We start from the raw sequence: 14949 nt of genomic DNA, 5'->3' as shown, positions 1-14949 counted from the left end.
CAAATTTTGAAACCTCTAAATGACATAGATATATTCTTCCAAAATAAAAATTAAATTAAAAAGATATCTTAAAGAAACATATCTATTTCATACCAAAAATAAAATAAAAATAATTGGAAAACTACCATATGGTAATAATATAGCACTTTTTTTTTTGGAAATAATATATCTCCCATTGTTAAAAAAATTTATTTTAAAGTGATCTCCTTGAATTTGGTAATAACTATGAAATAGAAATTTCAATCTTATTATATATCACTAAAAATAAATCATTCATTTAATAGAATAAAATAAGTATTATTTTAATAGAAAAAAAAAGATCTGAGTATACCAAGACTAACTATTATTGTGCATATCAAACCAACAATGAAATATGGGTCCGAGAGTCTTATGTATTTCTATCAAAAAAAATTAAAATTAAAAACTTTTGGCTGGAAATGACATCCGAACAAGGCTATGCAAAAGCAATGCCAAGTTTTCCATACAATTTGAGGCGGGCAAGGGAATGAAAAAAAGAAATTGTGACAATAAAAATAGCCTCTCTCATTTTTTGGAGATCAGATTCTATTTTGATTTTGCGACCCTATCTCAAGTGATGCTAAAACTTGTAGTGTTGGCCAGTACAAAGTTGCCAATTGTCAAATCTCTCTCACCATTTGTTGTGGGATCAAACTATTTATTCCATTAGCTCTAGGTGGCTAGGTAAAGCCTAGCCTCAAGATTGTCTCATCCCATTAAGCACCTGAAAATTCTCAGGCATGCCAGACTAAATTGACCCTAAGAGTCACTAAATGTCATAGGGCAGTGATCTTTGACGAGGCATATCTTGGAGCTCATGTGATGTATGGATGTGATTCTATGTACTATAGGACGATGTTTCCAAGACCTACCATAAATTATCTCATTTTTTGGAGAATGGATTTTATTTTGGTTTTGTGGCCCCATCTCAGGTGATGTTGAAACTTGTAGTATTGGCTAGTACAAAGTCACCAACTCTCAAATATCTCTCATTGTTCACCTTGGGATTGAGCTGTCTATTATGTTATCTGTGGGTGGCTAGGTAAACCCTAGCCCCAACATCATCACATCCCGTTAAGCACTCAAATGCTCTCGAGCATATCGAACCGAATCAACCCTAAGAGTCACTAAATGCCATAGGGCAGCGATCTTTGATGGGGCATATCTTAGAGCTCATGTGAGGTATAGATGTGATTTTGGGTGCTGTAGGACCATGTTGTCAAGACCTAAAATAACCTCTCTTTCTTTTTGGAGATTAGATTTCATTTTGATTTTGCAGCCCCATCTTGGGTGATGCTAAAACTTGTAGTGTTGGCTAGTACAAAATTGCCAACTACTAAATCTCTCTTATCATTCATTATGGGACCAAACTATCTATTTTGTTAGCTCTAGGTGGATAGGCAAACCCTAGCCCCAAGATTGTCCCATCCCATTGAGTGCTCAAATGTTCTCAGGCACACTAGACCAAATTGACCCTAAGAGTCATTAAATGCCACATGGAAACAATCTTTAACGAGGCATATCTCAGTGCTTGTGCAAGGTATGGATATCACTCTAGGTGCTATGGGATCATGTTTTTGACACCTATAATAATCTCTCTATCTTTGGAGATTGGATTCTATTTTGATTTTGCGACCCCATCTCGAGTGGTGTTGAATCTTGTGGTGCAGGGCACCTAGGTGGCAACTGGATATGTCATCTCATCCAATGATGGAGAGTCATGATAGAAGGTAAAGGGGTGATCAAACAACTTATTTTGAACATGTTATTTTTTATAGCAATAAGGTAATCTTTGTTTGTAAGGTCAAAGAACTTGAGGTCGCCTATAAACCCAAGTCACCTTAGTCCTAAGGATTTTTCTTTTTTTGTTGTTTTTGTTAATAAGTTGACTTAATAAGTGCTTTGAGAGTAATTACACCTTATATAGGTCCTATGTGTTAGAGAAAACCACTTGGTTAAGATCTAGGAAGAGTTAGTGCAAAAATCACATTTTGCAATAAAAGTTGTTGACAACTTTTTGGCAATTTTAGTATTTTTTGGAAAATGTTGAAATTAACCTTGTAACCAATCAAACCAATTGGTAATCAGTTGGAATTGATGTCAAATGATGAAAATACTCTCTATGAATTTAGAGGAGGCATATGGTGTTTGTGATTATTAAGTTCTTTTTATATGGCAATGAATCACTGCTGATGTTAAACTTGTATATAGGATCATTGAGTTATTATGAAATATCATTACTCCATGTTTAGAATAGCAAACCCATACTTTGTCAGAATGAAATTCCACATTAGTTGCATGTTATCATTGAATGGAGTTAGTGGAAGATGTTAAGGATCTTGTTGGTTGTCTTGATAGCCATTTCATGGGTTTGAAACATAATCACTTCCCTTTGTGAAGAATTGGCCAAAAATCAGAAAATTGCATGTTTTTGCAAAGAAAATCCAGTCATATGATGTTGGAAGATTGTTTTCACTCATAGGATGTTGAAGAATCTCTTGAAAGGATGGAATATATAACAAAATGAAGTTTTCGAGATATTCATTAGGTGTTCCTTGAAGTGTCTAAGGTGTTAGTTTGAAGTAAGAAATTGATTATGATCCATTTCTCAAATTTGCTCATTTTTCCCTTATTGCTTCCCAAGTCTTGAATAGGGAAAGTGATCAAGTAGTTTTGTGAAGTTGGGTAAAAGTTTTTTCAGTGTTGTAACCAAGTTGGAAAGAGTCTTTGAAGACACTTAGGAAGGTGGGAAAGGTAGTTTTCCTTAAAAGTGTTCTTGTTGGGAATCCACTAGCTTTTGGTGTGAGCACTTTGCATCATTTTGGATGTAAATTACATTAAAATAAAATACATGAAATATACTTAAAATGTAAACAAGAAAAATAAGATATATGTTATGATAACCAATAATGTTATAAGTCTAATAATTTCATGCACCAAATATATGTCATACATCATATAAAATGTCATATATACATCAAATGTACGTCAAATATGTCTACTAACATAAAATCCAAGATCTATGTCCACTAATGCCTATACATGTGTGTCTATCCCTATATCTGCTCCTTCCCATGAGGGGAAGGAAACAAATCCCTAGAGGTCTTTGATCATTGCATGGAGGGAGATGATGGGGATGATGGGCTCTTCCTCACACACTCACTTTTCCTCTTATTTAGGCTCTTCTCTAACTAGAGCTGATACAAACAAAGTAGATATGAATCAATAATTATTATATGTTGAAATTAAATATATGTACACATGAAATTAGTTTTTTTTTTTACCACCATCAAATAGTCACTTTATATCTTTGTACATACATAAAAATCAACTGTGAGAATCCGATCTCCAAAAATGTGTAACCTAATGAAACCTTGAAAATCCAAATTGTGAAATTGAATCCAATATATTCTCCTATAATTACAACACATCTTCTATGAAAAACATTGATTGTCAAAAGTTAAGAAACTTGTTACATGAAAAAAAGTGTAACTCCATTTCATCTCACCAATTACATAATGATGAATTTCAGTGGTACAAATAATTTCAAAAACTCAAATTGAAAAAAAGGAAATAGGGCATTAAGAAATAAGAAAACTGAAATATGAAACATAAATCTAACAGGAAAAGTGAGTTCCTTCTAACTTTGAGAAAAAAACATTGTGTGAAAGTACGATGCCTCTTTCACACATAGATAGTAGATGAAGGACATAATAAAAAAATTAGTGAAGTGAATAATAAATTATAAACATTGAAAAAGAAACCAAAATAAAGCCAAGAAAACAATATTTAACATCTCCATCTTTATATATTGAACAAAGAGACATAAAGATAATTCTATCATCAATGAAGTCAAATACTATACCAGGGAACAAATACCATACTAGAGAACTAGCCACAAATAGAGAACATTTAATGTATTTTTTCATTCCTAGTAATAATCCATTCAAATGACAGTGTTGCTATTATTGATTGGTCATTCCCATGTAGTTAGTCATATTCTATAAATTCATACTCGAAAAGTCTTTTTTTTTTTCTAGCCTGGCAATGTGTGCTTCTTCATGAACTACCAACAACATATCACCCCTAATTCATCAAAAGGGGAATGAGTTTGAACCCATGACCTTTTTCTAGGTCACAAAAGGCACCTTCAAACTGTACTAGCAATTCTCCTTCATTAGCAACCTTATTCAAGATGGACAAGATTCAATTTTTTTAATCAATATATGTTCACCACAAGAAAAATCATATTTGTATAGCAATTGACAAGATGCCTGGTGACAAAAATGCTTGCTCCTAAAAACATGATATTCACTTATACAAATGTTCAAATTGTTTCTATGTGTAGATCTACCACCACCAATCATGGATTTCATCAGTTGGCATGAATCTATAGCACCTTGTGATATACAAAGCACTTATCACTCAGCATCCATTTTGAGTCTCAATGATTTAGTATAATAAATTCATCCCATATTTGGGCTCCAAACAATTCTTGACTTTTTAATCATAGTGCTATTGTTCAAATCACAAATAGGTTATTGTTAGTTTTTAAATCATATCTTTTTTATATATTTTAATTATTTTAAAGAGTATATTTATTTATAATTAAAATAATTGAAATGTAATATCTTAAGAACACAATATTATTTAAAATAGTATAACTAATTTACTTATAGAAAAAAATAGATATATTTATATTACTTTACAAAATATAATTTAAAACAATTTAATTTAATTCACTTTAATAATTTAACTAATAAATAGAATATTGCAAATAGAATTTGAAAATTTGGACACCAATTTTTTTTCTTATGTCCATTAGGTGTTAGGATAAAACCACGGACAGAAATAACAATTACATGCAAATATAAACAATATAAAAAAATAATAGATCACACAGATAAGAACACAAGACACCATGATTTAATGTGGTTCACCCAATCCCTGGGCTACGTCCACCAAATAGCAAGTCTGATATTATTACGATCCAGTGATTACAACCTGATTACAATCTATAATCCCTTATAGCTCAATACCACCTCAAGAACCAATTTTTGCATCACCTTATGAAACAATGCATAACCCTAAGCCATTTTTATACAATCTCCCACTTGGGGACTGATCAAGCTCCACACTAAACAACAATCTCCCACTTGGATATTGATCATGTAGCTATGTTGCTACTCCATTGGACTCCCACTGGATCAAACCACCTTGGACTCTATTGTTCTTTTATTCATGTTCAGTCTAGAAGACCAACCAAAGCTGAAGAGGAGTTCAGCTTCTCCTTTGTTACTACCTTTGTAAACATATATGCTAGATTGCCATCTGTATGTATCTTTTCCAACTTTAACTATCCATCCTCCAAAACTAATCAAATAAAATGGTACCATAACTATATGTGTTTTTTCTTTGAATGCAGAGCTAAATTCTTTGCAAGATTAATGGCACTCTAACTATCTGTAAAAAAATAATTATCCTTTTGAGGATGTCCCAATTATTCCAAGAAGAACTGAAGCCATATCATCTCCTTGTCTATCTTTTTAGTAGCAACATACTCTGCCTCTATAGTGGATAAAGCGTTTACCTTTTGTAACCTAGAAACCCAACTCAGAGTTGCCCCACCAATAGTAAATACATAACCTATAGTACTCTGCCTAGTATCAATATCCCCAACCAAATCTAAGTCAACACAGCCCTGTAAATCAGTAGTAGAGCACCAAAAGTGTAAACACTTATTGGATGTTCCTCTCAAATATCTAAGAATCCACTTGACTGCATTCCAATGCTCAATTCTTGGATGACTCGTATACCTACTAATGACTCAAACTGCATGAGCAATATCTGGCCTTGTACATACCATAGCATACATCAAGCTTCCTATAGCTGAAGCACAAGGTACCTTAGACATCTTATCCTCCTATTCTTGTGTCTTGGGACACATCTCCTTAGTCAACTTCAAATCACCGAGTAAAGGTGTGCTGATAGCTTTAGCATTCTCCATAGAGAAATGTTGCAACACCTTCTCAACATAATTAGCCTAAGATAGTGTCAATTTTCTATTCTTCCTATCTCTACAAATCTTCATACCAAGGATTTGTTTTGCTACCCACAAATCCTTCATAGAAAATGCATGTGCTAACTAGAGTTTTAGCCCCTTAATATGATCCATGTTAGACCTAGCTACAAGCATTCATCAATATATAAACATAAAATAATGTAGCTATCATCATCCAACCTCTTAAAATAAACACAATGATCTAAATGAAACCTATTGTATCCATGCTTATGCATAAAACTATCAAATTTCAAATACCATTGCCGAGGTGCTTGCTTCAAGCCATATAAACTTTTCTTCAATTTGCACACTAAGTTCTCCTTACCTTTGATCTCAAATCCCCGTGGCTGAGCCATATATATCTCTTCATCCAAATCACCATGAAGGAAGGTTGTTTTAACATCAAGTTGCTCCAAATGCAAATCTTCAGTAGCCACAATACTTAAAACAGTACAGATAGAAATCATTTTAACAACAAAAGAAAATATCTCATCAAAATTGATTCCTTTTTTTTGTGCAAATCCTTTTACAAATAACCTGGCTTTAAATTTTTTCTTATTTCCTTCCTCTTCTTTCAACATATAAACCCACTTATTTTGTAAAGCCCTTTTACCTATAGGCAATTTGCATAAATCGCAAGTCTTATTTTTTAGCAAAGAATCCATTTCTTCTTTCATTGTAGACTCCTAATAAATATTAGTATCCACCTGCATAGCTTCATCATAACATTCAAGTTCACCAGCATCAGTAATTAAAATAGAATACAAAGAGGGAGAAAATCTTTCTGTAGGTCTAATTTGCCTTGTTGACTGCCTAACATTCATTGGTGTGTGTGTTATTTGTTGTTGTTGGTGTTGCACATCATGAGGAATGGTTATAACATCATCTTTTAAAGTATCATCTAGCACTACATAATCATCTTATTTCTTCTCATGTTGCTACAATAGATCTGTGTACAACACTTTCTCATTGAATATGACATTTGTGCTTCTTACAATTTTATGATTTTTAAAATCCCAAAGACTATAACCAAATTCATTAATGCCATATCCAACAAATACACATTTCTTTGACTTAGCTTTTAGCTTGGTTCTATTTTTAGAATCTATGTGAGCGAAAGCTTCACAATCAAAGGTTTTGAGAAAAGAATAACTCACCTTCTTACCAATCCATGCTTCCTTTGGAATACCACAACCCAAAAGAGTAGAGGGACCTCTATTAATCAAATATATAGTAGTATTGATAGCCTCTATCAACATGTGTAAAGGAAACCTAGCATACAACCTCATGCTACTTGTATGCTCCATTATAGTTCTATTCATGCATTCAGCCACTCCATTTTCTTGTGGAGTCCTTGGAATAGTTTTTTGTCTATGAATACCATTAGTGGAGTAATAATATTCAACTTCATGACTATAATACTCACCACCATTATAAGATCGTAGACATTTTAACTTTTTACCAATCTCATTTTCAACCAAGCATTTTCATCTCTTAAAAATTTGAAATACATCAATTTTTTGTCTAAGGAAATAAACCCATACCTTTCTAGTTGCATCATCAATAAATGAAAACATAATGATGACAGCTACCAAGGGAAGATACCTGAGTTGGGGCCCATACATCTGTATGCACAAGATCTATTTTCTCCTTTTTATTTTCCTTCCCAATCTTCACAAAACTCACTCTCTTTTATTTTCCATACACACAACTTTCACATAAATCCATATTAACACATTTTAGACTTGGTAGAATTTTCTTTGAATGAAGTACTTTCATACCTTTCTCACTCATCTACCCAAGTCTGTTGTGACCCTACTTTGTTTGTTCAAAGTACTTCCTAATGTAGATCCATCTGAGGATTTCCTACAAGTTTCCTCACTCAAAATAAAACTGAACACATCATCATATTTTAGGGTACTAGATCTGGGAATAGAATTACTCACAACCATTACCAATTCATTCCAGCTTTTAGGCAAAGAACATAAAATCAAGAGAGACCTAATTTCTTCATCAAAATTGATACCCATAGAAGATAACTAACTAGTAATAGTATTAAACTCGTCTAAATGATCTGTAACAGATCCACCTTTTTCCATTTTCATATTAAATAAATGTTTTATGAGAAATACCTTGTTTGAAGCAGAGGGCTTTTCATATAGTTTAGCTAGGGTTTTCATCAACTCTTCTATCATCGTCATTTTGTAATATTAAATGCCACCAATGGTGCCAAGCATAATTGAATGCTTCCAAGTGCCTTTTTGTCTAAAAGATCCCATTCGTCATTTGAAATCTATCCCTCATTCTTGGTTTTTCCTTCCAACAGCTTCCATAAATCCTTCTGATAAAGATAGTCTTCCATTTGCATCTTCCATAACTGAAAGTTCTACCCATTAAACTTGTTAACCCTTAGCTTACCCTTGTCTATCATCACTCCCACTCAACCATGAGACTCCCACTCAACCATGAGACTTTCCTATAGAGGATAATTGAAAAAAAAAACTCGTTCTAATACCACTTGTTAGGATAAAATGACAAACATAAATAAAAATTACATGCAAATATAAGCAATATCAAAAAATAATAGATCACATAGAAAAGAACACAAGACACCAAGATTTAACACGGTTCACCTAATCCCTAGGCTACGTCCACTAAACAAAAAGTCTGATATTATTACAATCTAGTGATTACAACCTAATTACAATCTATAATCCCTTACAGCTCAATATCGTTGCAAGAACCAATTTTTGCATCTCCTTATGAAACAATGCCTAACCCTAACCCCTTTTTATACAAGTATTAAACTGCTATCAGTCACCACAAACTAACATTAGGTTTATCAATGGTATTTAATTTGTTGCAGTGCTATTATTTAATTTGTTTTCATATTTGTGTTTATTTTCATTTAGTATTATTATTAGAAATTAATCTTGAAATTAATTTTGTTTAATTAATCATATAAATTATCTATAACATGGAGGTTGAACTTAGTATCTAGTGTTTCATTATATCTAGGATTGAGGTTAAATGTTATTTTCTAGTAGGGAAAATGTTCCTTCTGTTTCTCCCTAATAGTAGATCTAGTATAACATATTCTTTTGGTTAGAGTTTAGTTTGGTTTGATGCTTAAATATATTTAGGATTAATTTTTTTTACATAAAGGATATAATTTTCTTTATATATAGATTAAGGTTGTAATGTTTAGTGTAGAATTATGTTTAATTTTGTATTTAGTAGAATATCTTAATTTAATGTATTTTAGCTAGAGTTTAGGTCTATGCCCTAATTATCTTCTTTCTTTGTCTACCTCATATATTTTGATGCAGAAGCATCTTGCATGGGAAAATTATTGAAAAAAAAAATCTGGAGGAGAGAGAAAGTGACGAAAATTAGAGGAAAAATAATTTTTTTTTTAAAATGGAAAAAGGAGAAAAGAAAGGAAAAGGGGATTTCTATTTTCGAGGTGCATAGGTGGCATAATAGAAAAAATAAAAAAATAAATGGTTGTCATTCCATTTATCGAGGTGTGTGGGTAGAATTCTAGAAAGTTATGAATATTGTAGAAAGTTGTGGATATTGTAGAAGGTTATGGAAGTTGTAGAAGGTTGTGGAGGAATTCTAGAAGGTTGTGGATAAGTCATGTATTGGGTGGTAAGTGCGTATTTAAGCAAGGCATATGAGCATTTCTAATCAAGCTCGAGAAGAAGGTGAAAGCTTGAGAAGGAGAAGCTTGAGAAGTGGAAGCTTGAGAAGTGGAAGCTCGAGGAGTAGAAGCTTGAGAAGTGGAAGCTCAAGGAGTAGCTTGGGAAGTAGAAGCTTGAGAAGTGGAAGCTCGAGAAGGAGAAGCTTGAGAAAGAGAAGCTCGGGAAGTAGAAGCTTTGGAAGGAAAGCTTGGAAAGGTGAAAGTTGTGGAAGGTGAAGCTTGGAAAGCTTGGAAGGCTTCAAGGTGTGAAAGAGAAGGAGGAAGTGAAGAGTGCATTTTCCTAAGTCTGTGGACAGAGTGCCAAATGTGAGGTAGTTTACAGCAAGATTGTGATGGAATTGTGAGTTTGTGGACAGAGCGTCAAATGTGAGGCAGTTTACAACAAGATTATGGTGGAGTTGTGAGTGTGTAGATAGAGCACCGAATGTGAGGCAGTTTACGCTTGGATCTTGGATAAATTTGGAGAAGAGCTAGTGACTGTGGTTTAGAAACAAGGAGGTTGTTTGGTGGCTTGCGAGCACAAGTTGAGATCTTGGAGGTTTCTACCAGAGTGTGGATCTGGACTAGCTTGGGTTTGGATTGGATCTTGAGAGATCTTGCCAAAAATGTTATTGTAATTACTATTGGATTTTCAAGTATAATAAATTTGTCTTCATATTGTTGCATTCTTGGTTGCGAGTTGGTAAGGGTAGTGTGGCTCATCATCAAGTGGTATCAGAGCGTACCTTCATTATATTTAAGCCACAATCCCTTCTCTGCCTCATCTCTCGCTTACTCTTCTCTCCTTCTCATATCTCCCTCCCCCTATAGTCATCTCTCTCTCTCTCTCTCTCTCTCTCTCTCTCTCTCTCTCTCTCTCTCTCTCTCTCTCTCGCTCTCTCTCTCTCTCTCTATCTCTCTATCTCTCTCTCTCTCTCCCCCCCCCCCTCCCTCTCCCCTTCGTAACCACCTTGGCATGTCCCAATCACTAATCAAACATTTTTATTGACTATCTATCTATCTATCTATCTATCTATATATATATATATATATATATATATATATATATATATATATATATGTCATTGTTAAATTTTGATTCAATTTATAAATTTATATTTTTGTATGAACTAAAACCTTACACTTAGATATTACGTGTGTTTCAAAGGAGAGGTCTTGCCCCCTTAAATATATATTACAAGAGAAAACACAAACCAATACATTACCCAAGTGGCGAGTCTAATCAAGCTTCTAATGGTTTGAAAACAAGATTAATATTAATCATTAACAAATTGGTGATGGATAACTATCCTGATGATAAAACAGGATCAATAATAATATGACAATAAAACATAAAAGAGCAGTGCTCAAGAAACTAACCTATCATAATCACGTGATTGAATAATGCATTTAATCTAACTCAACTATAGATGATGTGAACTACAAACAAGGAAATTAAGAGAGTTTGAAAATAATACTCGAACCATAATCGATATCATACTTTGAACTATCATCAGCCAAAGACATAGTAAATAAATTATATTGAAATGTCATCTGATATTAGCTACAAACATTAACACTCCCTCTTAGCTAGGGAGGATGAATATGATTCATGCACAATATGAATAACATATGACCTTAATTTTAAAATATTTTCTGGAATGTCAACTCATTTGACTTCCTAGTTTATTGAATGCCAACCCATTTGGCAATTGTCAACTCATTTAACATTTTAATGTTAACTCATTTGACTTTGAATATCAACTCATTTGAAATTTTAATGTCGACTCATTCAAAATTTGACATTTACTAGGTGCCTTTGAGTAATGGCCTCTTGAATGTCAAGTTTGCAAGATATTCATCAAGTACTATTAGTAATGGCCTCCTGAATATCAATCTGCATAAAATTCACCTAGTACTCAGAAGTGTTTATAAGGTATGTGTACACACATTCTCATAATTTGTACCATATAAAAACTCAACATAATCTATCATGATCTATATAGACATTGTAAGACATCCATCATAATAGAAAACTAAGTTATTGTAAGATTGTCACATTTCAATAACTCCTACTAATACAAGTGATAATCATTTGGAAGTCGTCACTTCCTCATGATGTACATAGGATCCATATGAAATAACTTTTATTAATAAGTAATTTGATATTGCAATAAATATCCTGAGACTCTTCTCATTAATTTTAGCATACCAAGTTTACTTTGGAACTAATCCAATTTTATTTTGCTAGAGGCTTGGTGAAGATAATAAAGAACTCCCTCTTAATATAGAATTTTACAAAATCTTTGAGGTTCTTTTAGAATGCAAGATTCTTTGAATCCAAGTTTGAATCTCTAATTTCAATGAAAGAAGCTTGATGTTTGATTCTGTCAAGACATCTTGCTATAGTGTGACCATTTTTGTCGCATCTAAAACATTGTACATGAGAAAGATCTTTTTGTTTATTGAATGGTTTTTTATCATTCTTTCCATTTTTCCTTTTTAAGTTTGTGGTGTGAGCCTGAATGTCTTCATTTATGGACTCTGTGTCAATTCCTCTAGTTTTTCGATTACACTCTTCTTGAATGCAATCAGGTTTTAGTCGATCAAATTTTGGGGGTTCAATATGAGCACCTATTCCTTGTCCAAAGTTTTCACATGAAAAGGGCAGCCCACTTAATGATACCATAATTAACACTTTGCTATCATAGTTGTGACCAACTATTAATAGTTGGTTTATTAACTTTATTATCCTCATAAAGTATGATGTGATGAACTCTCCTTTCCTCATTTTTATATTATTGAGTTGGTTTTTCAAAGTGAGTATCTTACTAGTGTTGTTGATCTCGAACATGTCTTCTAGAGCTTTGAACATATCATATGTAGAGTCTAATTTTGTGATAATAGGTAGTAGATGATCTTTTACTCCATCTATTAATAATTCCATTTCTTTAGTGTTGTTAGTTTCTCATTCATTAGTGTTCTTATTTTTTGAAGGATTTTTTAGAATCATTGTTAACTTTTGTTTTCTTAGTATCATCATTATACACAATTTCCATGCTTCAAAATTTGAAGCACCTTCAAGTCTATCTTCAATCCTCATGCCACTTATCATTTTGATAAATAGGATTTAATAATGTTTGATTACACTGATTAAATAAATCTAATCTGAATCGTCTCTTAAACCTAGCTCTGATACCATGTTAAAGTTTGATTAGATTTATAAATTTAGATTTTTGTACAAACTAAAACCTTATGCTTAGAACCCCACTTTGTAATAGCACTTAGATATTATGTCTGTTTCAAAGGAGAGTTCTTGCCCCCTTAAATGTATATTACAAGAGAAAACACAAACCAATACATTACCCAAGCAGCGAGTCTAATTGAGCTTCCATCGATTTGAAAACAAGATTAGTATTAATCATTAATAGATTAGTGATGGATAACTATCTTGATGGCAAAACAAGATCAATAATAACATGACAATAAAAACATAAAAGAGCGGTGCCCGAGAAACTAACTTATCATAATCACATGATGTGATAATGCATTTAATCTGATTTAGCTATAGATGATGATGTGAACTGTAGACAAGGAAATTAAGAGAGTTTGAAAAAAATACCCAAACCATAATCAATATCATATTTTGAACTATCATCAGCCAAAGACATAGTAAATCAATTATATTGAAATGTTATCCGATATAAGCTACAAACATTAATAGTCATAATTGTCCTCTTTCTTTAGCTATATGTCATCTCTCCATTTCTTTCTACCACTTCTCCAATTATCATGAGTTTATGAGAGAAGGGCCTCTCTATCTCTCTCTCATACATGTCAAGATATGGCTTCAACATTGTCCCCAATAATCAATTAAATTTGAGATTGGGTTTTATGTTAAATATTACGAGGAATAATATTTTTTGGGGTTTAAGATGAAGGATGAATTTTTTTAGTGTATAATTAGTTTTAACATGATGGTTAAATTTGGTTTATTATTTATATTAAATATAGGTTTAGGAATTAATATAATTCATTGTTACAATTTTAGTTAAAATTAGCTTATTTTTAAATCAGTTTTAAATTTATAGTTCAATTTAGTAAGATATAAGATCCAATTTAACTTAATATATGTGGAAATATGTAGGTAAACTTATATGCACTAAATGAAGCCTAATTATTTACTTATAGATTTTTTGATTGTAATGATATAAATTAAAGATGAGTTATAACAGTAAATATTGATATAAATACTTCAAATAATGATAGGCATAATCCAACTTTAAACCTTATTAGGAAAAATCATACCTAGAATTTGATTCTAATAACGATAAATCTATTAATGTACAATTACATTCCAACATTAAAATAAACATTATCAAGGTTAATTTCAATTTCCAAATTAGATATTATAATAGTGTAATCTATTAACCAATATTAAAGTGAAATAAAAGTAAAGATATCTATTTTAAAAATTCAAACATGATTATTTGAATAATATGAGCATTCATTGTTCTAATTCAATAGATTTTATAGAGTTGATAATTATTTTTAAACTAGCTTATATATACCTATATATTTTATGCCTAGAGTAATCGTTCTCAAGGCACCTATTTTCATTTAATCCCAAGGTTATTTTAATCATAGTTGGGATTTATGAAAATGAAAATAGGTGCCTCGAGAACAATTACTCTCGGCATAATATATATAGGTATATATAAGTTAGTGGCAATCACAAAGCAACAGGAAAAGTATTTTTTAAATTTTTTCTATTTTTTTAAGGTTAGTGCCAAATTATTTATTTCTTTTTAAATACAATTGTATAAACTTACTATAAAATTGTAATAGTATAAATTTACTATAAAATTATTCTTGAGCATTTTATTTTTTAATTCTATATATGGTGTTTATTTGCATCACTTTAGTTCAGTTTTATTTTAAGCATATTGTTACATAAAATGTTATATTGAAGAATAGAGTTATAGTTAAGGTTGGGGTTAGAATAAGAGTTAGGGTTGGCATTAAGATTTAAATTAGGGTGAGGGCTATTGTTAGGGTTTGAGTTATGGATAGGGTTAGAGTTACGATTAGGAATAGAGTTACACTTAGAGTCAAGGTTAGCATTAGGGTTAGGGCTAGGGTTATTTTTAAGATTACGGATCTTGTTAGGGTTATAGTTAGGGTT

This window comes from Cupressus sempervirens, chromosome 6, assembly GCF_028749045.1.
Source record: "Cupressus sempervirens isolate cs-2001-9-10 chromosome 6, ASM2874904v1, whole genome shotgun sequence".
NCBI classification, from domain to species: domain Eukaryota; kingdom Viridiplantae; phylum Streptophyta; class Pinopsida; order Cupressales; family Cupressaceae; genus Cupressus; species Cupressus sempervirens.
Note: the sequence above shows the minus strand (reverse complement) of the source record.